Below are 27,857 nucleotides of genomic sequence, written 5' to 3' on the forward strand. Positions count from 1 at the left end.
ATTAGTATTTTGAAGGTCAGTGATGTAGAAACCAAGAGAAATCACTGAAAGCCTTGACCTGGGTTATAAATTTACTATTAAGTGAACTTAATGTGAAAATCCATTTTAAAAATGTATGTAATTTCCTAATTTTACAAAGGACTGCATTTCTGAAAGGTTTCATTATATGACTTCATTAAATAATAGTAGAAATAAATTTTATTTATACCCTAAATCTCATAAATCAATTGCATTTCCATCACCTGAACTATATCCATTTTAACAAGACTGTTAATAGTCAGTGTGGCAGTTTGAATTTTGTGAATCCCTGGGAAAGACTATATTTTTAAACTAATCCATTCCTTTGGATGTGGGGCCTTTTGATTGTGTTAAATTAGGTTGAGGCTCCTTTGATTACATTGCTTGATAAAATAGTTTTAGGGCTTTTGATTGGACATCAGTGAGGTATAAGTCAGATTGGGTCTCTGCTCTATTGCTGTGTCTGATACAGACAGAAACACAGAGAAAGACAGACAATAGAGAAAAAGGAACCTATCATTTTTGATCCTGCTGTGTCAGAGAGGACTCCAGGTTCACTCACAGCTTCAGAGAGGCAGAGATGCCTAAGAGACTGAGACAGGAGGCCCAGAAAGACAAGCCCTATGCCTTGTTGCCCACAGCTAAGCTCTGGGCAACCAGGTAAATTCTGGAGGGCAAGGCAGAGACTTTGGTAGAGATCACCTGCCATCTTTCTTCACCACGTGGCAGCTGACTTTGGTGAGAGAGTATCTCTGATGGTGCCCTGATTTGGACATTCGGGGCCTCATAATTGTTAAGCTTTTACCTAAATAAAATTTCCATTATAAAACCCAACCCCATTCTGGTAATTTGCATTGGCAGCTCTTTGGCAAACTAAGTTTCCTTTGGTGATGCAATGGTAGTACACATAGAATAAGTGGAAAGCACTGTGACAGTATGGCATATTGGAAAGACACTAGTCTAGGAGTCAAATACCTTGGTTATAGAGACTCTGCTACCTGACTAGGTCTTTAGGAAAGTAATATAACTTATTTAGGTCTCAATACCAATTATAAAGTAGAGCTATTAATCTCTGCTGTATTTCATAATAACTATGAAAACCAAATAATGTACACACTTCTACTAAGCAGAGAAGTTTTAAATGTTATTTGTAATATATAAATGCAATATAAATACAAGTTGTCAACAGAACTTGGATTCCAAGTTTTATGCAAGTTCTGATGCATCTGCTAAATGTAGTATCTCATACTCTGTAAGAACCAGGAGTCAGAAACCTGTCTCTAGTTCATCCCAGCACTGCCATTGTTTCCTCTCCGCAAAACAGAGGAAACAACTCCTCCTCTGCCTACCTCAAAGGGTTTTATCCATCAATTGAACTAATGTATATAAAACTGTTTTGTAAAGCAATTAAGGAACCTAAGATAATACCATTATGAAATGTGGTACTATATATCTTTCACTTAAATTCCAAAAAGTATAGAACAAGCCAAAGGGAAAGAATCTTTTTGTTCTGACTGGTTTGAAAGAATGCTACCAAATATATTCTGAGAATTCATGTAGCATTAGCACATCCAAGACCAGCCCTGGAAGTATAGAGGGCACCTAATTCACCAGTATTTACTTGAGTAGTACTAGGAAAGCATCACCAATGTACTAGTTTCAATGACATTATAAAACTCCTCAAAGGATAAAATTATTTCAATAATGAGTTTAGGAAGAACACAAAACCCTTAGTTTCATGGTTTGTTTTGTCCCCCTACTTCAGCTAAATAATCGACTAATGCCATCTCAGTATGGAATGCCAATGCAACTCTTTAAATAAATATAAATAAGGAAGCAAGCAAGCACAGTTCAGGCAATCTCTTTATCTTTCCACTGAAATTCATTCATATAAAAAATAGATGCATGCTAATTGAACTTGATCATAATTCAAGTGCTGTTCCCATTTCACTAACTTGAGAAAAGTAGAGAGTATCTACAAAGCCATGCTCTCTTTTGACTCAACTGGCAACTGTCTTCACTTGAAGAATAACTATTGCCACTGCTTCAAATCATTATCACTCAGCCCACCTTCACTCTTTGTGTTTTCCTTTTTCACCATCTTGTTACTTTTACAGGTCCCTGATTTTGCTCCAACATGCCTTTCACAAGCACTGCCTGTTAAATTGATCCTTCCTGTCCATGAGGTCAGCAAACCAACTAACCAAAGTACATCTAGGGCAATCTTTTAATAACATTGACATTTTTTGATGCTGCCAACAAAACAGAGGCTTCTTTGCCACCAGGGAAGCTTTGATTAATTTTAGCTGTCATTATAATTATTTCAAGCCATCAAGGTCCTCTAAGCAGTTAAAAGAGGTGAAATTATTTAGTTCAGCTATTTAGTAGACTCTTACAAAAGTGTAATTCAAATGTCAAATCTACTTTTTTCTCACTAACAAACTACAAATTTCATTATTAACTACCAATAATATAAATACCACCTTTATTATCAAATTTTAACAATGCCAATATATAAGAAAACTACATAAACTCTTAAAGTCTTCTTAGGACACATTTCTTCATAAAACTGTAGTCAAAAAAAAAAAACAGTGGTGGGGTAGAGTTTTATGATATATAGGTATGTAGAAAAATAAAAGGGAAAAAAAACTTTAGAAAATTATTAATGCCAAAGAACACCAAAAGTTACACAGAAAAGGAAAAGTAATAATTTATTATAATGGCTCAGTTGTGAATATCACTAACAGTCATAAAAATGTAACAATGAATACTGTTCCAAACCAGAATTCTAATTGTATGGAGAAACTTGGGTATAAGAAATGGCAAGGTACATGGAGAGGTAGGAAGAACACTAAATCCTCATCTTTAATTGTGAGAAGTAAACGGATAATGACTAAAATTGAGATACAACAAACAGTAATGAACATGTTATTTGGACACATGGCAGTGATTAACAAAGTAACTGACTAAAGGAACTGAAGGAATTCCTTCTCCCTCCCATCGGAAGAATATGAAATAAGAAAGACAGAGGACTTATTTTTTTTCTCTTCTCTAAAAAATTCTCATAAAGGTACTTGATTCTTTAAACCATACTCATACTTTGAACAAAAAACCTAAGTTTTTAAAGTCAGCAATTATAAGTTTTTAATATATTGTTAATGAAACAAAAAAATCATATTATGCCACATATGGAAGGGAAAAAATAAACTAACTTTAGGTCTACATTCTGAACACAAGCAGTTCCAGGATTTTCACAAGCATTTGTTTGCAGAGTTTTTGTCACACTATGCAAAACTTTTCTACTGGAGATTGAACCCAGGACCTCGTATATGGGAAGCAGGCACTCAACCACCCTCTCCTCAGTGAGATGTTGATTTTTTTGCTTTTGTTTGTTTGTTTTGCACGTACCAGGAAATCAAACCTGGGGCCTCATATGTGGGAAACAGGCACTCAACCACTTGGGTACATCTGCTTTCCTGTAAAACATTTTAACCTCAGTCTTTTGCTATTATTTTTGGTTAGTTGCTTGGAATTAATTCCAGGATGTAGACTGTTTGGGGAAAGGGTACAAAATCTTAGCCATTTTCAGGTCTTGTTACAATTTCCAAACTGGTTTCTACAGAAATTAAATCTGATTATACTGCCATAGCAGTATGATCATAAAACACTCACTGATTCTTATAAGCATTTGGAATTATTAATTTTGGAAACAAGTAAAAGAACTTGCCTTACTTTTAATTTATAGTCTTCACTCCCCCCCCACCCCACCCCGGCTCCCTTGTCTGACTTCTTGTTAGGTCTGCTCCCTGAGTCTCCTTGCTGTGCCTGCTAGTCATCTTTAGGAAGCACCAGTAACTGAAACCGGGACCTCCAAGGTGGGAGGTGGGTGTACAACTGCTTGAGCCACATCTGCTCCTTACTCATTGTATCTGCTCATTATATCAGCTTGTTGTGTCTACTCATTGCATCAGCTCATTGTGTCTGCTTGTCTTCTCTAAGAGGCACCAGGACTGAACCTGGGACCTACCATGAGGGAGTGGGTGCCCAGTTGTTGAGCCACATCCACTCCCTAATTTACACTTCTTTTATTATTCTTAGTGCCTCAATATTTTTATCAATCTACATGAGCTTTTATATATCATGACTCGGTAATATTTTCTGCAAAAAAAGAAAAACTTCAGTTCTAAGGGTCTTTTTATTTTTACCTTTCCCCTTTCATGTATAGATATTTTCAGGTACATAAAATTAAACCTAGCAATGTTTTTGCAATTTCTCATAATTTCTAAATTTAAGTTTTTTCTCTCCCACACACTGTATGTTTGTTTCTTTTTAAAAAGCTATTATTAAAAATAACAACCCATAAAAGAAATCCTTCATTACAGAACCAACACACAACACTCTTACACACTTACCAGTTAACTAGCAAAGTTTATATTTTAGCCTCAATAATACTTATAAATACTTGTGGTTAGGCAAAAATTTTCAGAGAAACAGCTTCAGCATTTGTTTTATAAATTACAAATATATTATAAATTATATTATTTTATATATATTTAGTGAACTTAGCATTTTTCTTTAAAAACTTTTCAGCAATTTGATGTTAGCACAACTTTTTTTTCCTTTACTGTTTTAAATTAGCATGATTATTTTCTTGAAAACAAATGTTAAATCTAATTCCACATTGGCTATATATATTATTCATTTTATTTGAAGAAACTAGAGTATCCTTACTGAAAATCTAAACTGTTAAAAAAAAAAAACACATCAAAAAGTTATGCATAGGGAAATGGATGTGGCTCAAGCAATCTGGCTCCCGTCTACCATATGGAAGGTCCAGGGTTCAATTCCCATGGCCTACTGGTGAAGGCAAGCTGTCCCAAGCAGAGAGCTGGCCCATGTGCTGATTTGGCCCAAGTGGAGTGCTGGCCCACGCAGGACTGTTGGCCTATGCAGGAGTGCAGGCCCACACAGCAAGGTGGCCCAAGCAGACGGCAGGTGCAGCAATATAATGCAACAAAAAGAGACACAGAGAAGAGACAATAATAGATGCAGCAGACCAGGGAGCTTAGGTTAGGCAAGAGAATGAGTGCCTCTCTCACTCCGGAAGGTCCCAGGATCAGTTCCCAGTGCCACCTAAAGAGAAGACAAGCAGACACAGAAGAACACACAGCAAATGGACACAGAAAACAGTTAACAAGGGGCTGCAGGGGGAGAAATAAATCTTTTTTAAAAAAGTGATTTAGACTCTCTACTTCTTATATGAATGAAAATAAACCTTAAAAGTGATCACTGAACAAGTTTTAGATGATTACTAAAGGATTAAAAAAAAAAAACCTTGGGGAGCAGACATAGCTCAGTGGTTAAGCAGCCGTTTCCTATGTATGAGGTCTGGGGTTCAATCCCCAGGACCTCCTAAAAACAAACACACACAAAAAAACCTTTCATAGTTCCTACAAGTTTTCATAGTAATAATACTTTTGGTCTTATTAAAGTGTATAACCTTATAATACTAAAAAGATAAAGATACTTCCACAATATTCTGATTCACCTTTATAATAGCTCAAAACATTTTTGAATGGGATAGATGATTCCTAAAACTAAAGTACACACCAAGGGGAAAATCATGTCTCTTAGAAATGTTAATACAAGAACAAGTATTTTCTGATACTTCCCTCTTTTTTTTTTTTTTATTTAGAGTAAAACTTTATTTTCATTGATATTTAACAAGTTAGGTCTTTGCTTTAAGATGAGCAAAACAGATATCCTAAATCTCCTAAGATTGTTTTCACACTGTTCAACCTAGTGGGGTATGGGGTTTCAGGGCCTCCAACACTGACATCTAACATTTCACCCCTTGAGATTTTACCTCTTAACACAGAAAAAAGAAGTAACATCAATATGCAACCATCAAATTGTTTGAGGGTGTAATACTAATTAGCTCTTATGTTATATACTTGCCAACTCTGCAGGGTTGTAACGATGATGAATGATTTTTTTTTTCCTCCCGTTAAATTCAATGTCAATTTTTGGTTTTATTTTCAGTAAAATGTCACAATATATAAAAATGCTGCACTTATTTCACTAAATACATTAAAAATAGTGGGAGTCTGATGATTTTTAATTCTTCATTATGAGTCCAAGCTGAGATATGATATTACTGATGGGGTCTATTGAGCATACTAATTCCTAGTTTGGTGACCATAAGCAAACTGGCACCCACAATTAAACTTGCAGGTATAAATTTTAGAGTGTCAGATTCTCATTCCCATAATGCCAGCCGAAGCTCCAGATGTAGCTAGGAAAACTCAAATGTTCCTTGGGTCCTGAGACAACTGATAAGCACCAGTCCTGCGAAACACCCAAAGAAGAGCCCAGCAGCCAGGGAAGGGACACTACCTGCTTTTACATAATCAGTGATCCCACCAGAAGCAACCAATGCTGTACAGCCAAAGTCAAACAATGTAAAGGTACTAGTGAGCTGGGCTCTTTCTGCATTGTTCTCTTTCCACTCTCTCCATTGGAGAGATTACACCAGGCCTGGAATTGTTGCACTGCTCTCCCGAGGGTCAGTGCTGAGCCACTAGATGATACTTCCCTCTTAGCAGTGAAATATCTACAAAATACCAAGTATTTAAAATCAGATGTTAAAATCATCTACCACTATCTTCAAGGTTGTGAAAGTAACTTAAACACTTCTTGAACAAGATTTTAAATTTTATCCTCATACTTGCACAAACCTGTAACTACCACCACCCCATTCTAATGATAACTTTTAATGAGAAAAACCTAGCATTAAAAATCAATTAAGGGAGCAGGTGTAGCTCAGTGGTTCGAACACCTGCATCTCATGTACCAGGACCTAGGTTCAAGCCCCGGTGCCTCAAAAAAAAAAAAAAAAAAATCAATGAAATATCTAATCCTTAAACTGACAACTAAAAACCCTTATGTTCTGATAACAGAACAAAAAAACAGAATTTGACAGGTTAATGTGATATGACAATAAGTTGTTGTGATCTCCATTTCAATGCCTGAACATAAATGTGGCCTCCTAAACAGTCCATCAGGAAGTAATTTTAATAATGCTATTGTTATTTAAAACTTTACAATTTTGGTTATAAATTGCCTTCTAACCATTAATGTATGAGTGTGAGATCTCTGGGGTGATGGAAGATTTTGGTAATGGATAGTGGTGATAGTAGCACAACATTGTGAATATGATTACCACAGAATCGTATATTTGAGAGTGGTTGAAATGGGAAATTTTATGTTGTATATGCTACCATTATTTTTAAAAGAGAGAGACTAAAGACACAATGACAAATGCAATACATGATCCTGGACTGGAACTAAAAATTGAAGAAATGCCCAAAAGAACATCACTGGAACTGAAAAAAATTGGAATATAGACTAATTTACATCAATGTTGAATTTCTTGACAGCTATACTTAATGTGGCTACAGAAATGGGTATCCTTGTTCTTAGGAAATGTACATGTAAGTTTTAAGTGCTGAGGAGGAGGAGCATGATGTATGCAACCCAGTCTCAAATGTTTAGAGATTAGAAAACTAAATAGATGACAGAAAGGTAGAAAGATAGGCAGATAGAAAGGGGGGAAGGAGAAAGAAGAGGCAGAATGCTACAAGTTGGAGAATTTAGGTATCTGGGTTGGGGATATGTTAGAATTCTATGCATTGTGTTTGTTATTTTTGTAACTTTTCTGTAAGGTTATAGTTATGGCAAAATAAAAAGTTAAAAAACATTGCCTTCATACCTACAGAACATACTTACATGTTCCCTGGTCATGGTAAATTTTTATCTTTTGAGAATATATTTGGTCATTCAAAAAAATAAATACCTGAAGTCATTATATGGCCCACTTAGAGAACTTAGAAAATAAAAAGGAAAAAAAGTTTAGAATATTGATACTTGGTACAATCTGAAACCTTAAGACTATTTTTTCAAAAACCATTCTATAAATCATAGCAAAATCCCCACCAGCAACATACAAGGGTTCCTATTTCACCACATTCATACCAGTTTTTTTTTTTTTAAATAACTGCACTTCTAGTGGATGTGAAGTAATCTCACTGTGTTTTGACTTGCATTTCCCTATTGGTTTATGATTTTGAGTATCTTTTCACATGCTGGTTGGCTATTTGCACATCTTCTGTGGAGAAATGTCTGCTCAAATCCTTTGTCCATTTTTAAATTGGACTATCTTTTTGTTGAGTTGTATGACAAATATTCTGGATATTAAACCCTTTTTGAATATATGGAGAAAAAAGTCACAGCAATATACAGTTGAATTGAAAAAAAGCTTCACCATGTGAATTTAACAATTTCAAACTTTATTTTCAGTACAGTTGAGGTAATACAGTTAGATGGTACTCAAGTGAGTCAGAAATTAGATTTTTATCATTTTTGAAAAAAGCACTCGGATTAATAAAATTGCTTGTTTTTTATGTACAAGGCTGATCTTAAAGCTATACCTTTAACATGTATCCCTCCTTCCATTTTGAAAAATCCCACTTACACTCTTGCAGTCTTGGAGTTAAACTGTTCTATCTCCACCAAAACTTATCCCCTATTGAAAAGCTGGGGCTTGAAGTTGAACACCTTAAAAACACTATGCCCCTCTTATTAGCAACACTAACCAATTGGAGAAGCCAAAAATGGAGCTGAATTACAGCACTAAGGAATCTAATGTATTTTGAATTCTGCCTTGTTTTAGGAAAAGATGGAGAATTTGCCACTAGGAGGCAGCATCAAACTGTTGAGTCTTCGACTGGGCAGTTTTTTTCCCTGACAAACTAAAGTTAGTGTATATTTTTAATGAGAATTGAACTTACAATGAACAGTGACTTTGTAAGATTTTATAACTTTTGATATAAAGGAAAAAACTGTTTTGATTGTCTAACTTCTTTTTCAATTCCTATTACATACCTTCTTTTGCACTTTTGACAGGTTATCAGTTAAAAATGCACTAGTGATACTGCCCTATTGATATAAAACAAAATTCCTATGTTATTTCCATTCTGTGGATAGGTATTACCTAGATAAGAGCTGGCATTTTTATCCACAGTATTTCCTTAGTTAATACTAAATTTGTTTTGTTTACTCAACATTTTAAACTTGATTAAACTGCTACAGAATCCTTGACAACGAAACTTCATACATTTGTGCCATGAGCACCTACTATGTGAAGAAAAGCAATGAGTATGTCCTTCTCGAGGAATTCCCTCTAATAGGAAAAATAAGATGTGCACATACAAGTTGGAAAATGCGAGAGGCAGAATAAATTCTATGGGCATTCCATATGAATACTAAAGTGATAATAATGGAATGACTGGATCCTCTAAAAGTTCCTGTACAGACCATTAAATCTCATTCTGAGTGTAATCAATTATCAGTAGAGAAAAAAAAAAGTAGTCCTTCTACCACCAAACAACTGACACATCTTATATAGAAAAGAAGTAAAATGAAGTAAGTACCTATAGCTCTTTGGTGCATTATCTCATTTAATGGTCACAATAAGCCCATAAATTAGGCTTTCAGTATCTCAATTTCACAGATAAAAGACTTTAAGACAAACCAACTTGCTCAAAGTAACCAAACTAACAAAAAGTGGATCAAGATTTTAAACCTTACGTCTCACTCCAAACACCTAAATTCTTTCCAATACTAAGAGTAAAGTTGGAGTGGAGGGAATCGAATTCTCTTTAATTAAAAGCAAATGATCAACCCAGCTGCTGAATAATTTTCTTTGCTATAAAACCTATATCCTACATTGTTCTCTGTAAATCAGTTTATTAACGAAATAGCACAGAGTAATATTTGCATTCTAAACTTGAGGCCTCCTAAAAGTACTTCAAATGAGGTGCTCAAAAAAAGGAAAACACTTGTTTGCTCTTGGCAACCTGTACATGGAATATAAACGGGTAACAGGAAGAACTAGTAGATTATCATGCAGTATACTACTGGTATTACCTCATGTCATCTCTAACCAAAATTTTTTTAAGTAGCACAAAGGCTTGCATACAGGTTCTTAACCAGGGGTATATAGTAGAATTCCACAAAATATGTTTGGGGGTTAATTTTAATCAACCTCTGAAGTTTAGTAACTCCTTCAATTAGGAAAAAATCACAGCATTATGCAGTACCTGATCCTTACTGAACAGAAATCAGACATCAAATTGCAGTTGTTTTAGCTACCTTTAAAGAGTATTTACAGTTCCCACTACTTAAAAATTATTAGACTTGCCACTATTTTTAATATTTAATGTTTTACTAAAGCGTGGATATTACTTCATATTTAATATTTTGATAATATTTAAATATAATTGGTTTCTGTTGTAATCCTACGTATTTCATACATTTAAAACTATCATTCTGAGGAGATTCATAGCACAAAGTTAAAAACCCCTACCAGCACATCATTATCACCCTTTTTAATTTTCTTCACAGCACTTATCCCTGACACTTCTCTTCCTATTGGAATATACAGTGCAAGTAGGGATGTGGATTGTCTGGCACAGATCCTCAAGGTCTAAGACAAGTGGCTAGCTAATAGTATGGTATTCATATTTGTAGAACAGGGAGCCCTGATATGAAGTAGCATGCAAGAGTCAATCAAACAAGAACTTCAATCACATTACAATTAAATTTTAAATGTTTTCCCCATTTATTACTTGCCTGTTCTTAATTATGCAGAAAACATAAATGAAACTTAAGCCTGTAACATGCTAGTTTTGCTCCATCAAGAACAACATATTGTCAGTTCCAGGTAAAACTAGAGTACTGAGGGGAGTGACCCCCGCCCTGATACCTTAAAAAAAAAAAAACCCACACAAAAAAACAACAAAAAACTAGTGTATTGAAAAGTGATAAATGAATTAAAGAAAACGGTATATTACACCGTCTTTTTTTTTTTTAAGCATGTGCTTTTGTCACTCTATTACTTAAACCAGGTACTTGGCTGAAAGAGCCTTCCAGTTAAGGGTTGAGGGTCCTGCTGAGGTAACTTCCTCCTCGTGCCCAGCTCATTAAAGACAGCCCATGCGGAGAGGCGCCCATGTGGCGAGGCGCCCACGTGAACAGGTCTTTACAGAAGCCACAGGAAGCTCGTCAACGTCACGGCGCCGGCGCCCCCGGAAGGCCCCCTACCTAGATTGGGGCGCTCGGGGGTCCCAAGGTAGAAGCAAGGAGTTCAGCAGAGATTCCTCAACCGGGGGAGGGGAACTGCAAAGGTTTCCCCGCGTCCTACGCCAACCGCGCCCCCACGATCTCCATCGAAGGGCTTCCAGGAACAAAGCCCGGGCGGCCGCGCCACCTCGGAGCCCACCGATATCCCCCACCCAGCCAGCCCTCAGCTCCGGAGACGCCAACAAGCTTGAAATGTTGACTCCCCCGCTCCCCGCCTGGGTTTTCCGGTTAATCGGGGAGAAAGCAAGCCCCCACGAGGCCACCGCTTTCGGAGCACAGGCGCAGCTGTCCGTTAGGCTCTCAGTGCCGGAACAGCGGCGCCCAGGCTCTGCCCGCGGGGTCGCCTCTTCCAGCCCCATTCTAGAAAGGGGAAACGGATTAGGGAGAGGGTTGGGGCATTTCCCTCCGCCTCCACGCCAACTCCAACGCTCCTTAAGACCCTGCTGCATATCTTCCCACTCTGGGCCACAGGGTCCCCACCTCGGTCGGTGCCACCCTCCGCCTCTGAGCCCCCAACCGCCGCCCACCTGGCAAGCTTCTCCCACCCTGAGCCGGGCCGCGCGGCTCCCCCAGCCTGAGCCGGGCGCGGGGCCCCGCACGCGGGGTGGAGGCTGCCAGGCCGCCGACCCACCCGCCCGCACAGCTCGGAGCGCACACTAGGAACCGCAGCGCCCCACGCGCTGCCCACCGCGCGCTTTGCTCCGGCTCGCAGCCGCCGCCGACTGCAGCAGCTGCGGGAACCCCAGCGCCCAGGTCCCCAAGGGATCCAGCCCCGGCCCCCCAGTTTTATTCTCCCTTTCTAACCCCCACCGTCCCGGGACTCGCAGACTCCACCGCGCACGGGGCCGGTTCTGGGGGAGGGAATGTAAACAAATCGGGGTTTTATAGTTACCTCACACTCAAGTGCCGTGTGCATCTCCTCTCCGCTCGGTACCAAAGCCCGGCTGCACCAAATCATGTATTCATCAACGCCGGATGCGCTAACTGCGCCGCGGAGATCCGCACGTCAAACAGCCCCCTACGCTAGCGGCGTAAAAGGCCCACTCAGGTCCCTGCGCAGCCGCACCCCGTCCGCCTATGGGTGCTACGCTATGGGCGTACACGCACCACCCAGCCCTTCCCTTCGGATAACGCCGCTTGCGTAGATGAACTGTACTGCTCACTGGGTAGTCGAAGCAATAGGAAATTCAAGTCTACGCAAACTGCGGAGTTCCGAGTCTGTGTCCGCGCTAGTTTTGTTCCCAGAAAGGGACGCCGCGGGGGAGTTGGGGCGGCTTCTAACGCATGCGTGGTGCGCTCAGTATCTTTCGCCCTTTCTCCGGGACTTGCATGGCGGTTGCTGAGGCCTTGGGCAGGCGAATGAGTACTGGAGTCTCTTAAGTGCATACGCTTTAACCAAAAGGTTTCAGATTGATAAATTAGGATGTTGAGCTGTGCATGAGGTGAACATCTACGTTAAATTAATCTCTCCCTCTTTATTAACGTAACCGTTTCAGTCCCTTAGGGCAAAAAGAACTTAAATTTATTTAGTGCTCTGCGTGAGTTTTGCATAGAATCCCCATCCACACACACCCAATCACATATCCTAAAGCGCACTTAATGCGGACTTACAAGCCTAAAAGAAAAAGTTGAACCGAGGGAGCATGGCCTAAAGCATTAGTCAACTTTCCGAGGTACCTCGGGTTCATCAATTGTCTCTTAAACACCCAGCAGCTCCAACTTCCCAATCAGCCCCCCAATTCCATTGGACTCCTGCCTATATGGTGTCTGTTCTTGTTCCCATTCCTTCGCTCACACCATATTCTATCTGACTTGTCTCTTCCTCTCTTAAGCATCCCATAACCCATATTTTCTTACAGGTGGTTCTGGACACGGCCCCTTTGCTTCATTACTCTGCTTCCTGGCATTTATTTAGTCTCCATGTTGAGGTTTACCTGTATTCTGCCGGGCGTGTCTGTGTGTTCTGTATCAAACCCAAATCTGCTTAATAACTGATAGTTCTAGAGATGCCTAGGAGAGTGTATGCATGAAACCATGACAAATAGTAATAGCAATTTTTACTATGCCAGAGACTTTCTATGTGCTTTACATGTACACTGATGTAACCCCCATAATACAAAGTCATTATCTCAGGAAACTGAGGCAAAGAAGTAAAATTAACTTATCTGAATCCACAGAGCAGGTAGGCAGAATTAGAATTCAAATCAAGTCAGTCTGGCTATAGAGTCCTGCTATTCTGCATATTATACCTTCATGGAGGAAGGTTGTTTTATTTTTGTTTTGTATTTTTGCACAGAAAGGACATGTATTAGGTACTTAACAAAGGCCTACTCACTGCACAGACACTAAGCTTCTTCTATATCCCATTTTTTGGTAAAGCCTATCTATCCATTGTTCTCACTCCTTCCAACAATTTCTAGAGCTCCTATTAGGCAGAGGGACTTAATAGTCCTCAGTTATGGAGAAAAGAGCTAAAGTTTGAGTTTTAGTTTCAAGTCTCAGCATTGCCACCAAGTTGGGGGACAGTAACCATGGTCCTCAAATTCATGAATAAATTAAGGAGATTGTTCTAAGTAAATGCTACAAAATGACTAAGTGGATAAATGATTGCATTATAAACTAGTATATCACTTTTCCCATTGGAAAAGGAATCACTGAAAATGACTTGCCTTAGTCAACATGATCCATTGATGAAACAATGGATTGGGGAACAAAAATGTCACCCTAATGCATGAATTTTATTTTACCTTTATATAAAATATAAGTGTTTTATATACAAATAATGCATTAGGGTAAGGAATTTGCTAATGTGGTAGAATCATAAAACTTTTGGAAAGGGTAAGTTCTTTTTTCCCAGTCAACTCATTTGATCCATAGGAAAGTTCATATGAACTATAAAAACAGTATAGATTTTCCATACCTGGGGGGAAGAGTATGGAATTATGTGCAAATCCACCTTTCATTTGTTTTGTTCATCTATACTACTTCATTCACAATTTTATTTTACATATCTAAAATTTTATGCATGAGCAATTTACCTTTGAGATCTAATATAATAAACCCAATGGCCTTTTCACCTCTCAGAGGATTAGAAAAAAGCCAGTTACAATAAACAGAGGAAATAAAAACCATCAATTCACACCTCAATCATTTGCTGTGACTGAGGGAAGTCCAAGTCATAAATATGATTTTCCCACTCATAGAAGAAAAAATAGTCATCACCCACAGCAAAAAATCTTTAATGAAATCTAAAGAACATGACTGATTCTAATTAAATTGTTCTTTCCATGAATAAAGAATAGTAATAACCAAAAACAAAAAAAACTTCAAATTCACCTTCACCTTAAACTCTGATTTTTAAGTGGCTAAGAAAATTTGGTTCGGAGAAGACCCTGCATAGATCATACCCAGAAAAACTATTGGTCAGGAGTATGAAAAAGACTAAATTTTATTGATACATAACCCTGGGGTATAGAGACTTAGTATGAACAACAGGTGTTAAAGAATTGGGATTAGGAAAGAAAGGGATACTTGGGTAAACTTAGAAACCTAGGCCTCAAAATTAGCAACTGCCTATTCTTTTTTTTCTCCTTTTTTTTCCTTTTGAGGTACTGGGGCACTGAACCCAGGACCTTGTATGTGGAAAGCTAGTATTCAACCACTGAGCCACATCAGCTTCCCTGAGTTGGTTTTCTTGTTCATTTTGCTTGTTTTTGTTTTTTCCGGGTGCACTGAGAACTGAACCCAGGACCTCCCATGTGGGAGGTGGGGGCTAAACCACTTGAGCCACATCCACTCCCCCCCATTCAGTTTTATAAACTACATAGTCAGTCTGGAGACTAAGGTTCCAGCTCTGAATCTGAAGCCAGAGTAACATAAAAGATATATCCCCCATTTCCATTCTTTGAGGCCTGTAGAACTGTGTTGACATCTAACATGGCAGGTCCTTAGTCAGAAAGGAGTGGTGGGGCCTGTGGTGTGGTCCTTTCTGATCCTCAAGAAATAATGGCCATGCCACCTCATTTTTGCAGTGTCTAAAGTCTTACCGTTCCTAAAATTAAGATAAATGGACCTTGACAGTGTGTGGGGGGAAGTTCTCATTAGAGGAACACAGCTACCTTTACACCCCTTTCTAAAGAGCAAGAATTTCATTTTCACAGAGCCCACCGCTTTGATGAGGGTACATAAAGGCAAAGCACATGAGCCATCTCAATCCTGGTGAGAAACAAATTTGACTGGATGTGCCAGTCAAGTGACGTTTACTAGACTTATGTAATAAAACTGGGCCTCAGGGTATCTGCAGAGACCAAAATAGATCAGAGACATGAAATAATTAACACTACAATTCTATCAAGTCCCCATGGGTGGGAGGAAAATTAACATCCACATTGTTTCCTAAAATGACCTGAAGACTAGACTAACCAAATCCTTAATTTCAAGATAAGGAAATACCAACGAAAAGGCTGTAGGATTAGATATCGCTAATGACAGAGAGAGAGTAATAGAAAGCTTCTAATACATCAAAGCATGTCCTTTCTAAAGGAATGAGATGGGGGGGGGGGGCAGAAGAAGGAGAAGACCACACAGAGTATCAACAAAAGCAAGAAGCTTAAAACTAGAACCAGGGTAACAGGCTAACCGTATATTTACCTACATGATAGTGCCAGGAAAGCTTCTGGCTCCCAAGCCTACTCTGTCTTGCCCGCTAATCCCTAGTTCCACGTTTAGAACTTTATTCCTGGGACTTGAAACCAAAAAGACTTTGACCCCTGGGGAAATTACTACCATTTTATTACTTATTTTTACCACTGTGGGAGTATGTATTTTCAGAGCTTTTCTGAAGAGAAAGTTTTAAGAAAGGAGAAAAAACATGAATATATAAATTCCTAAGGGTAGAGTAGTACAAAAGGATGTCTTAATTTTGCCTCCAGCCTCTTTGTTCACTCACAGAATACTAAGATGAAGAAACACATTAGACTTCTGTAGGCAGACACTTGTACCAACCATTGGAGCCTAGGTGCTGTCAGCCATTTTGGATCATTTGGCAGCACTGCAAAAATCAACTTTCAAAACTTAGCTCCTGGTCTAAAGGAATTTTAAAAAGTGACAAATATCCACATGAATATTGAAAATTTGAAAACTATTTGTAGTGGTTACACTTCAACTTAAGGAAAATTGTCAGTGTGGAGATGAATCAGCACTGTTGCCATGTGAATATATATTTTTTAAAGGCAGGTTTATTTGTTTCATGGATTGAAATTAATAAACTCATTTTAAAAATTCTTTAAATGTCATCACAATAGAGCAAATTTCAACTCATGCCTAGGGCTTAAAAGATAATTAATGAGGAAACTCATTTTACAACTGACATTCATAAAAATAATCTTTTAAAATCAAGACACACTTGATTTATCTTAACAAATATTGCTTACCTTTATTTAAAAATGTGACAGCAAGAATGCAGCAAAATTCTAAATATTAGGGAAGGCAATAAATGAATTGTCAAAACAAGAGTAACTTATAGGAATTTCTTTATCTTTCTTGTTGTAGACTTTTGAAGTAAAATTTAAATCACATTTTATTTTTTAATAAAATTCATTCTTCATAGAGTCCCATCAACCACCTTTTCTTCCCAGCACACAGCTTTAGAAAAAAGTTTTAGAATAGTGACCTGCCATGCTTGGCTTCCTTTCTTTCTCTTCTCTGTCTCTCTCTCTCTTTCCTGTAGATGATCTCACCTGCAGCTTCCAAAGATTCTTCATAACTAAGTTTCATTACAATTACAATAGCAGTTCCTTTCTCTAAGCAGTTATGTTTGTCTTTCTTCCCACTCTAAATACTTGAAATTATGTTGTTTAAAATGTGCCAGGCACCACTTTAAATGCCTTAAGTATGTTACCTCATTTAATACCTATGGCCTTATGGGGTGGCTATTATTATCCCCATTTCACAGATGAAGAAAACAGAGGTGGTTACACAGTACAGTGCAGAGTCAGGATCCCAGGCTAGGCAGTTCAGCTCAAATGCTGTGCTTTAATTCTGCTTCTTATGTTATGACTATGCAGCTCTCGATTTTTGCCAGGATCTATCTATATACCACTTTCTCCACAAAAGTTGCTAATTAAAAAAAGAAAAGAAAATTGGGAAAGCCATAAACTGATGGCTGCCCAATGTGTAAATGATGCAGATCAATGGAAAACATAAATAGAATGAAACATAGAACATTAAAACCATATCAGGATACTTATGTGAACATTTGCTCTTTTTTGCTTTATCTTTCAACTTGACTCTTTGAATCAATCCCAAGGGAGAGGTTTATTTCATAGTCACTTAAGTTGGAAAGTTAATTAGTCAATCTGATTATATGTTCAGTTGAAAGCTTTTCCTCATCTTTATGGTGATTTGATGTAGTTGTTCAAGTATTTGTTTATACCAGTAAAATTGTATTAAAAGTTAGGTAGAATCAGGTGTGTGCTAATGACATCAATCATAATGATGTAAATATGAAGTACTAATTTGCTAATCAATGGAGAATCCATCAGGTGCAGGAGAATATATCCCAGCAGACACAAAGTAAAATTCATTTAGGAGACTAAAGGTTTATTTCAGTTCTTGGGTTTATGTGAATCTACACCCTATTGCAAGTCTACCCTGGAAAAAGCACTGAAAAAGAGACAGGTAAATATTAAGGGATGGAAATATTTTCAAGCAAAAGTTTGTGGTCCTCTTGTGTGCAAGCTACTATGTTAAGTAGCTGGGATACAAGGGTGAACAGAATATGACCCTTGCCGGTAAGTAGCTTACAGTCCAACGGAGGAGTTAGTTAAAGAGGCAAAGAGATTAGAGTGGAAAGTACTATGTTAGAGATAGGTATGGGCTGCTATGGCAGCAAAGACCAAAAATTGGGGCCATGCTCAGTTTTCCAAAAGGAAGTCATATCTAAAGCCTGATTTGAAGGATGAGTGGGAGAGAACCAGATAAAAAGCAGGAGGAAGAGCACACCAAGGAGAGTAATGAAATGAGTGAAAGCATGATTTTCAGTTTTAGGAACTGAAAATAGTTCAGACTGATTAGAACAGAAATGCCAAGAGCTGTGGCTTCCACAACTGAGTGGAGAGACAAACAGGGATGAGGGAAGAGGAGCATATTTGTGCATGAGTGACTGATGGTGACTGGCAGTTGGGAGATAAATAACCCGTATTTCTGGGTCTTGTTTCAGATAAAGGAAGCTGTGGGACACTCAGATGCAGGTGAGAGGTGGTTCTGAGATTCAGAAAGATCTGTGATGTAGATGTTCATTTGGAGATTGTTTCATTTTAGGGTGATATGGAAAGCCATTGGAGTGGATCCATTTTCTTAAGGATAGTGTCTAAGAGTGTGAGCAGGGCTAGTCCCTATGCAGAGGGGGAAAATTTTACAAAGAGAAAGGAGAAGAAAGGTATGAAGCTGGAAAGTAAACAGAGAGGTGCGATACCATGGAAGCCAAGGCAAGGGAGAATGGCAACAGGTTAGTGGTTAATATGATCAATGAGCATCAAGAGGCTATAGAAAATATGGATTTAGACCACTGCTGTTGACTTCTGCATGAGCAGTTTCAGGGTAAGGATTAGTATGTAATCCTCTGAAGGAGCTTTCTTAATGTAACTGTTTAGCTTCATTTTCAATACCTGTAAAATGGGGTAATACTTTGCAGGGTATTTTTTTAATTTCTATTTTTATCATGGTAATACATTAGGAAGAGTTTTAAAATTCAACAAGAATAAAAACAGCAGTCCATTGTCAACTCCAAGGTCTACTTCCCCAGAACAAAACCTTCAGTTATTTCAGCTTTTTCCCTGAGATTTAGCTCCACATTTAAAAATGATGTGCTTATCCTGCTATTTCATCTATTTAGGCATCTGCTGTTGACTATAAATAATGAAGATCAAACTTTAACTCTCTCAAAAATACACACATAATCTGAGAAAGTGGGGAGGCTACTTCTTCCATAAGTTTTCAAATATCTTGTTTTCAGGCATACCTTTCACCTTCTTCTATTAAGGGACCTGGTTGCTTCTAATTCTCTGGCATTTCTGTGGTGCTAGACTGCCAATTGACTTCTTTCTCCCTGCCATTCTCACCCACAGGGACTAAGGTTAGGCTTTTGCCATTCTCTTCCAATATTCCATTCTAGCCTAGTGTCAAGGTGAAGTACAGCAGAGACCAGGAACTGAGGTGATGCAATTGACAGGGAACCTCTCTCCACATCAGAGGTCCCCAGGATTGAATCTTGGTGAATCCTAGAGGAGAAAAGACAAGAAGAGAAGACAAAAAGAGAAATAGATACAGAATATCACACAGCAAATGGACACAGACAGCAAAAGCAGCAGGGTGGGGGAGGGGGAGGGGAAGAAAAGAAAAATAAACACACACACACACAAAAACAAATGAGCAGGGACTGGATATGACTCAAGAAGTTAAGCACCTGCCTCCCACATGGCAGGCCCTGGGTTTGGTTCCCAGTGCCTTATAAAGAAAAAACAGACAATGAGTAAAAATAATAAATAAAAACAATGAGCAAACAGACAAGGGTGCCATCTCAGGGGGAAGAAATATATATATGTATAAAATTCCCAACAGTCTAGTTTACAGAAATAGAAAAGGCAATTACCAAATTCGTGTGGAAGGGAAAGTGCACCTGGATAACAAAAAGCATTCTAAAAAAGAAGAGCGACATGGGAGGAATTTCACTGCCTGACCTTGAAACATATTACAAAGCCATAGCGGTCAAAACAGCATAGTACTGGAATAAAAACAGACATATCAATCACTGGAATAGAATTGAGAGTCCAAAAATAAACCCTCACCTGTACAGTCAACTGGTTTTTGACAAACCTACCAATGTTAATAGGACAAAATAATCTCTTCAACAAATGGTGCTCACAAAACTGGATATCCATAACCAAAAGAATGAAAGAGGACCCCTATCTTACTCCCTATACAAGAATCAACTCAAAATGGGAAAAGGCCTAAATATAAAAGCCAGGACCATAAAACTACTAGAAGAAAATGTAGGGAATCACCTTAAAGACCTTGTGGTAGGTGACAGTTCCTTGGACCTTACACTGAAAGCATAAGCAACAAAAGAAAAAATAGATAAATGGGACCTCCTCATAATTAAACAATATTGCACCTCAAAGGACTCTGTCAAAAGGGTGAAAATGCAGCTGACTCAATGGGAGAAAATATTTGGTAATAACATGACTGATAAAGGTTTAATATCCATGATATCTAAAAAGATGTTACAACACAACAATAAAAAAAGACAACCCAATTAAAAATTGGGTAAAAGACCTTAAAAGACATTTGTTCAAAGAAGTACCAATGGCAAAAAAACACATGAAGAAATGCTTGGAAAACGGACTTGGCCCAGTGGTTAAGGCGTCCGTCTACCACATGGGAGGTCCGCGGTTCAAACCCCGGGCCCCCTTGACCCGTGTGGAGCTGGCCCATGCACAGAGCTGATGTGCGCAAGGAGTGCTGCGCCACGCAGGGGTGTCCCCTGCATAGGGGGCCCCACGCGCAAGGAGTGCGCCCCGTAAGGAGAGCCGCCCAGCGCAAAAGAAAGTGCAGCCTGCCCAGGAATGGCGCCGCCCACACTTCCCGTACCACTGACGACAACAGAAGCGGACAAAGAAACAAGACGCAGCAAATAGACACAGAGAACCGACAACTGGGGGAGGGAGGGAATTAAATAAATAAATAAATCTTAAAAAAAAAAAAAAGAAATGCTTAACATCAGTAATGACTAGAAAAACGCAAATTAAAACTATAAATATCATTTCACACCTATCAGAATGGCCAATATTAAAAAGACAAGAAAACTGCAAGTGTTGGAGAGGATGTGGAGAGATAGAACACTTACTCACTGTTGGTGGGAATGCGGAATAGTACAACCACTGTGGGAAACTGTTTGACAGTTCCTAGAGAAGTAAAATACAGACTTGCCATGTGACCCTGCAGTACCACTACTGGGTATATACTCAGAAGAACTGAGAGCAGTGACACGAACAGACATCTGCACATCTGTGTTCACAGTGGCATTATTTATGTAGGCCAAAAGTTGGAAACAACCCAGTTGTCCATCAACAGATGAATGGATAAACAAACTGTGGTATATTCACACGATTGAATATTATGCAGCTGTAAGAAGAAATGAAGTTGTAAACAAGACAACATTGATGAACCTGGAGGACATTATGTTGAGTGAAGCAAGCCAGACACAAAAGGACAAATTCTGTATGATTGCATAACTGTGAACAAAATATATTGTGTAACATATTGTATGATTCCATTTATATAAAATGTAAATATAAATCAATTTATAAAGATGAAATTTGATTAGTGGTTATGTAGGGCTAGGGAAGGCATGCTAAGGGATATGGAATTTTCTTTTTGGAGTAATGAAATAATTCTAAAATTGTTTTGATGGTGAATGCACAACAGTGTGATTATACTGAAAACCACTGCTTACATACTTTAGATAGATCATATGGCATATAAATATATCTCAAAAAACTGCTAAATAAATAAATAAATAACTGTGCAAGAATAGCCAGAAATAGCAGCTATGTACAGCAGGGGAAATGTAGAGAGATTGAGAGGTGAAGAATTTTCTTATTTCCTTGTATGTTTTTTATTATAATTATTATTGAAATAATGAAAATGTTCTAATAATGATTGAAGTGATGAATGGACAACTATGTGATTATACCAAATACCACTGATTATATACTTTGGAGGAACTGTATGCTTTATTAATATGTATCAATAAAACTGATTTGTTAAATAACAGGGGGTTTGGAAAAAATAGACCAAATGTACACTGTAGTTACATGAAAATTCTGTACATTATGCATGACTGTTTTGTAAGCTCACAACTTCTCTAATGCTATATATGATGAATGCCATTACAGAATGGCACTCCCAGCTTTATACAGTTCCAAGGTTTATACCATCCCCTCTATTCATACTTCCCTGGCTCTTTGGAGACATAGGTAAACTGAGGCTTTTTATATCAGGAAGTACCAAAGCCAAGTATTTTCAGCTCCACCTTACTTATGGGCTGTATCCTGGGAGACAGGGAACAAGTGCTCTCAGGAAAGCCTTTTACCCTCTAACCTTTTTTGTTCCATGGACCCCTTTGCCAGTCAGGTGAAAACTAAGTCCACACTATCCTGTGGTATATTTAATAAATACATTACACCTACACCAACACTTCCCACAAGAATAATGTTTTTTTTGGAATTTCAATTCAAGTCCTTGTTAAGAACCCCTGCTCTAAATGCTGGGACAGCCAGCAGCAAACATCATAAATATCTTCATAGTAAATTGCATGTGTGATTATTACTCTTTAGTTGAACTCCCTAGAATTTACAGGAAAGACTCCTGAGTATGGATGTAGCATGAGCTTCTTCCTGTATTTGTCCCAGATCCTTACATTTTTGTTACTATATCTGACTCATTAGCAATATTATAAATGTAAATGTCATGTATTCCAACTCTTCCACTCTATACTAATTGCAAAATAACCAAGTTCTTTAGCAGATACGAGTTGTCTACTTTCATAAACATTTTTAAAAAAATAGGAACCAAACAGGAAATCTTTACCTTTGCTATCATCAAATAGAAGCATTAAGAATCACCTGGGGAAGCAGATTTGGCCCAACTGAGAGGCATCCACCTACTACATGGGAAGTCCAGGGGTTCAAACCCAGGGCCTACTGACCCGTGTGGTGAGCTGGCCCATGCGCAGTGCTGATGTGTGCAAGGAGTGCCATGCCACGCAGGAGTGTCCCCTGCATAGGGGAGCCCCACGCGCAAGGAGTGCACCCCTCAAGGAGAGCCGCTCTGAGCAAAGAAAGCACAGCCTGCCCAGGAGTGGTGCTGCACACGCGGACGTAGCAAGATGACGCAATAAAAAGAGACACAGTTTCCTGGTGCTGCTGACAAGAATACAAGCGGACACAGAAGAACACACAGCAAATGGACACAGAGAGCAGACAATGGGGAGGGGAGGAGAGAAATAAATAATAATTAATCTTAAAAAAAAAAAGAATCACCAATATTGTCTTTTTATTTTCTAATTTTCCTTTTATGGCTGTATAGATATAAAGGGATTAAGAAATGGAAATTAGATTTCAACAGAATTACAAGTTTTCCAACTTGGCTCAGTTCTGTGGAAGCCCTGGTAAATTAACCAGACCATTCAAAGACCACCAGATCAATGGTAGATTCTAGAGAATGAGTTCCCAGAAATTAAGCACTAGATCCAATATATTATTATGTCTATTAGGACTTTTAACAAAGGTTGAAAGACAAAGTCATAAAACCTAGATGTTCAGAAATCTTGGTGTATCTGTGTGTGTGAAGAGAAAGAAAGAGACAGAGAGAGAGACAGAAAGGGAGAAAGAACATGTTTCAAAGGGCTAGGGTGCTTGTGTCAGACCAGGTGGTTATTTGTGCTCCTGAAATAAGGACCAAATAGGGAAATCATGATGACCATTTAAAAAGTAAGGAACAGATGTGGCTCAAGGGGTTGAGCATCTGCTTCCCACATGGGAAGTCCTAAGTTTGGTTCCCAGTGCTTCCTTAAAACAAATAAAGCAAACACGCAAACAAACAAACAAAAAACAACTCAGGGGATCCAATGTGGCTCAGTGGTTAAATGCCAGTTTCCCACATATGAGGTCTCAGGTTCAATACCCACTCCCAGTACCTTAAAAAAAAAAAAAAAAAGGAACCTCTTTCAACTGTATTCTTAATTATTATCTGTAAGAGAATGTCTATTTAAGGATTTCAAGTCTTCTTGTTTAGAAGCTATACATAAAACCAAGGTAACAGATAAGACAATACTAAATGAAAATAATAAATAATTAATAATGATAATAGCAAGAAGTTATGGGAATCGGATGTGGCTCGAGCAATCGAGCTCCCACCTACCACATGGGAGGACCCAGATTTGGTTCCTGGTGCCATCTGGAGAAGACGAGCAAGACAGCAAGCTGGCATGATGGGCAGGTGCAGCGAGATGATGCAATAAGATGACGCAACAAGGAAACACAAAGAAGAAACACAATAAGAGAGAAAACAAAGCAGAGAGCTGAAGTAGCTCAAACAATTGAATGCCTATCTCTCACATGGAAGGTCCTGGATTCAGTTCCCAGGGCCTCCTAAATAGAAGACGAGCAGACACAGAGAGTACCAGCAAATAGGCACAGAGAGCAGACAGTGAGTGCAAAACAACAAGAGGGGGGGGGGCCAGAAATAAATAAATAAAATAAATCTTAAAAAGAAAATAGCCAGAAGTTACAGTATTTACTATGTGCAGGCACTATTGTTCAGTCAAGTCTTACATTATTGATAGTCAAAAGAGAAGTACTCAATCTTAACACACAAAAAAATTCTCAAACCTAGTCCCACTTTTTATATGGGTGCTATTCAAAAAAAAGAAACTGCATGGCCAAAGTTCTCTTACCCTGTAGCATGAAATATGACAGAAACAGAGATAAGAGAGTCGAGGTAGAATTTAGTACCTATTGAGAACTCACTTCAGGCATAACAGGGAGTCATGGGCTTTCTACCTAAACTTTTCCCTGGCAGCAAAACCAGCCACATAGTTTGCCGGGCCTATGCAAAGTAAAAATGAGGAGCCTCTTATTCAAAATTATTAAGAATTTCAAGACAGCAACAGCAGAGTATTAAAGCAAGTGTAGACCCTGCTCAGGGTGGGGTCAGGAGTGACTGCACAGGCCACACCTCCATGAAGTCAGCCCTAACTGAATTATGGGAAAAAACTCCTCCCAAAGACAAAAAAACCCCACAAAAAACCTTAATAATAAAGTCAATTATAAAAGAATATCAGGAAAATCTTTACCGTTTTATCAATCACATTTCACATGATATGGTAAGTTAGTAGGATAATCTATTAGTATGAATCATGTTACAATTTTGTTTTGCACAGATTGTAAGTTGTAGCTAAATAAACATTTAAAATAAAGAATTTCAGGTTTCTCAGAAAGTTAAGTATAGAACTACCATATGACCTGGCAATCCCACTTCTAAGTTTACCCGAAAGAAATGAAAGCAGGGACTTGAACAGATATTTGCCCACAAATGTTCATGATAGCATCATTCACAACTGCCAAAAGATAAAGGCAATCCAAACATCCATCAACTAAAGAATAGATAAACAAAATGTGGTATATACACACAATGGAATATTTTTCAACCATAAAAAGAAATGACATTCTGATACATGAGACACTGAGTATGAATTCTGAAGACATTGTATTGAATGAAATAAACCATGCACAAAAGTACAAATATTCTATGACCTCACAGATATTAAATAATTAGAATATGCAAATTAATAGAGCCAGAAATTAGAGTAGGTTACCAGGGGCCAGGGTAGGGGGAGGGAAAGGAGTTAAGGCTTAAATGATTCAGATTTCTGTTTGGGGGTGACGGTAAAGTTTTGGTAGTGGATGGTGGTAACGGTAGCAGAACATTATGAATGTAATTAACACCACTGAATTATATATCTGAATGTGATTAAAAGGGGGGAATTTAGAGGAAGCAGCTGCGGCTCAATCAGTTGGGCTCCTGTCTACCATATGGGAGGCCCTGGGTTCATGTCCCGGGACCTCCTTGTGAAGGCACGCTCACCTGCACACCGCAGAGAGCTGTAGGCCTGAAAAGGGAGACAAGTAAAAGCACAAGAGCACACAGTGAGTGGACACAGAGAGCAGACAACAAGCAAGCCACAAGGGGGGGAAATAAAGATAAAAATATAGACACACAGAAGAACGCATAGCAAATGGACACAGAGAGCAGCAGCAAGCAAGATAGAAGGAGGGTATTAAAAAAGGGAAATTTAGGTTGTATATATATTATTAGAAAATTTTTTTAAAAACCATATATTGTACAACACACACAGTAAACTCTAATGTAAATTATGGACTAAAGTTATTAATTATAGTACGATTATAATATTGTTTCATCAGTTGTAACAAAGGTACCACACTAGTATAAAGTGATAATAATAAGGAAAACTTTGTGTTTGAAGAGGGTATATGAGAACTCTGTGCTCTCTGTATGATTTTTGTGTATTCCAACAAATTTTCTAATAAAAATAAATTAAAAACTAATAAAAATAAAGCATTTCAATATGGAATCCTGTTTTTTGAGCCTTTTTTTTTTTTTTTTTTTTTACATTGGGTTCTTCAAATAAAGTATGAGATAGCCAGGAAAATTTTAAATCTGTCTGGATAGTTAATGATATTAAGGAGTTGTAATTTTTAAATGTGTAGTATGTGGTAATAATATTGTACTTTTTTAAAAAGTCCTTATTTTTTTAGAGATACATACTGAAGGATCTATGGATGAAATTAAATGACCGAGATTTGCTTCAAAATAAGCCACTGGGCTGTATAGATGATACAAGATTATTGTTACATGAATTGTTGAAGGTAGATGATGCTGATATGGATTTCATTATACTACTTTTCTCTACTTTTGTGTTATTGTAATGAACTCAAATTAAACAAATATACTATCCAGTGTGTCAAAAATGTTCAGGAATTGGATATAAGTTATAGCACATAAATTATTTTATAAATGTAGGATTTTTTAACATATAGTTATGAGAAAAAGATTTCAGAAGTAGTTTGTCATTTTCCTCCTATATTTTAAATAGAATTTCAAATACAAAATAGTAGTTTTGTAGCATGAGCAGCTCTGAGATAACCAAAATGTAGAGGCAAAGACATCAGTCAGTAGGATAGTTGTACCTCTGCTCTGCATTCATCTTTTTTTCAACGTTTTTCAAAATTTATTTTAAAAGCTTTAGAATATATAGATGTTCCACCAAAAATATAGGGGATTCCCATATAACCCCCTTCCTCCCCCTCCCCCACTTTTCCCCATTAACGTCTTTCATTAGTGTGGGTACATTTGTTACAACTGAAACACATATTGAAGCATTGCTACTACCCATTGACTATAATTTACATTATGGTTTACCCTCTACCAACACAATTTCATAAGTTTTGACAAAATGTACAATGGCCTACATCCAGCATGTAACATCATGCAGAACAATTCCAATGTCGTGAAAATGCCCCACATTACACTTATTCGTCCTTCTCCCTCCCCTCAGAATCTCTGGTGATCACTGCCTTTATATCAATGTTACAAGATCTTCCACTGCTTGAATAATAATAAGTCTACCTTAGTCCATAGTTGCATTCCCTTATGTGTGTTCATTCCTCAGTCTTGAAGATTTGGGGTGGTGAGGCCCACTCTGCTTCTGACTGAGAGTGGGCTTAGATCCCTTGGGGCAGATGGATGGAACTGTCTTGCTTGCAGTTGCAGATATTCTGCATTTTGGGATGGGCATTGTTCATCATCAACATTTTGTTAGTTGTCCTGGGTGATCACGTCCAATGAACTGAAGAGTAGGAATTGGCTACAACTCTGCTGAGATTCAGGGCTCCACTGGCATATGACCAGCTGGAAGGTTTAAGTCTCTGGGACACATATTTAATGGGTATAGTGCAAATTATAGTTTCAAATAAAAAGGGCAGAAGAAATACACG

General features: G+C 38.1%; 1 protein-coding gene across 37 annotated transcripts in view; it reads right to left on the reverse strand.

The window, feature by feature from the left end:
* SLC39A10 (solute carrier family 39 member 10) overlaps positions 1-27,857 on the reverse strand; it is a 170,299-nt gene that overhangs the window by 59,225 nt on the left and 83,217 nt on the right. The window contains exon 1 of one of the 37 annotated variants that reach the window (XM_058300471.1): positions 16,653-16,691. The exons of 34 other annotated variants lie outside the window; for them this stretch is intronic. The gene's annotated coding sequence lies outside the window, so the exon portion shown is untranslated. Of the gene's footprint in view, positions 1-12,024; positions 12,078-12,112; positions 12,503-16,652; positions 16,692-27,857 lie in introns of those variants that run through there. 2 more of the 37 variants (XM_004463330.4, XM_058300472.1) reach the window with 2 other exon arrangements.

Source organism: Dasypus novemcinctus, chromosome 7 (assembly GCF_030445035.2).
Source record: "Dasypus novemcinctus isolate mDasNov1 chromosome 7, mDasNov1.1.hap2, whole genome shotgun sequence".
Lineage (NCBI taxonomy): Eukaryota > Metazoa > Chordata > Mammalia > Cingulata > Dasypodidae > Dasypus > Dasypus novemcinctus.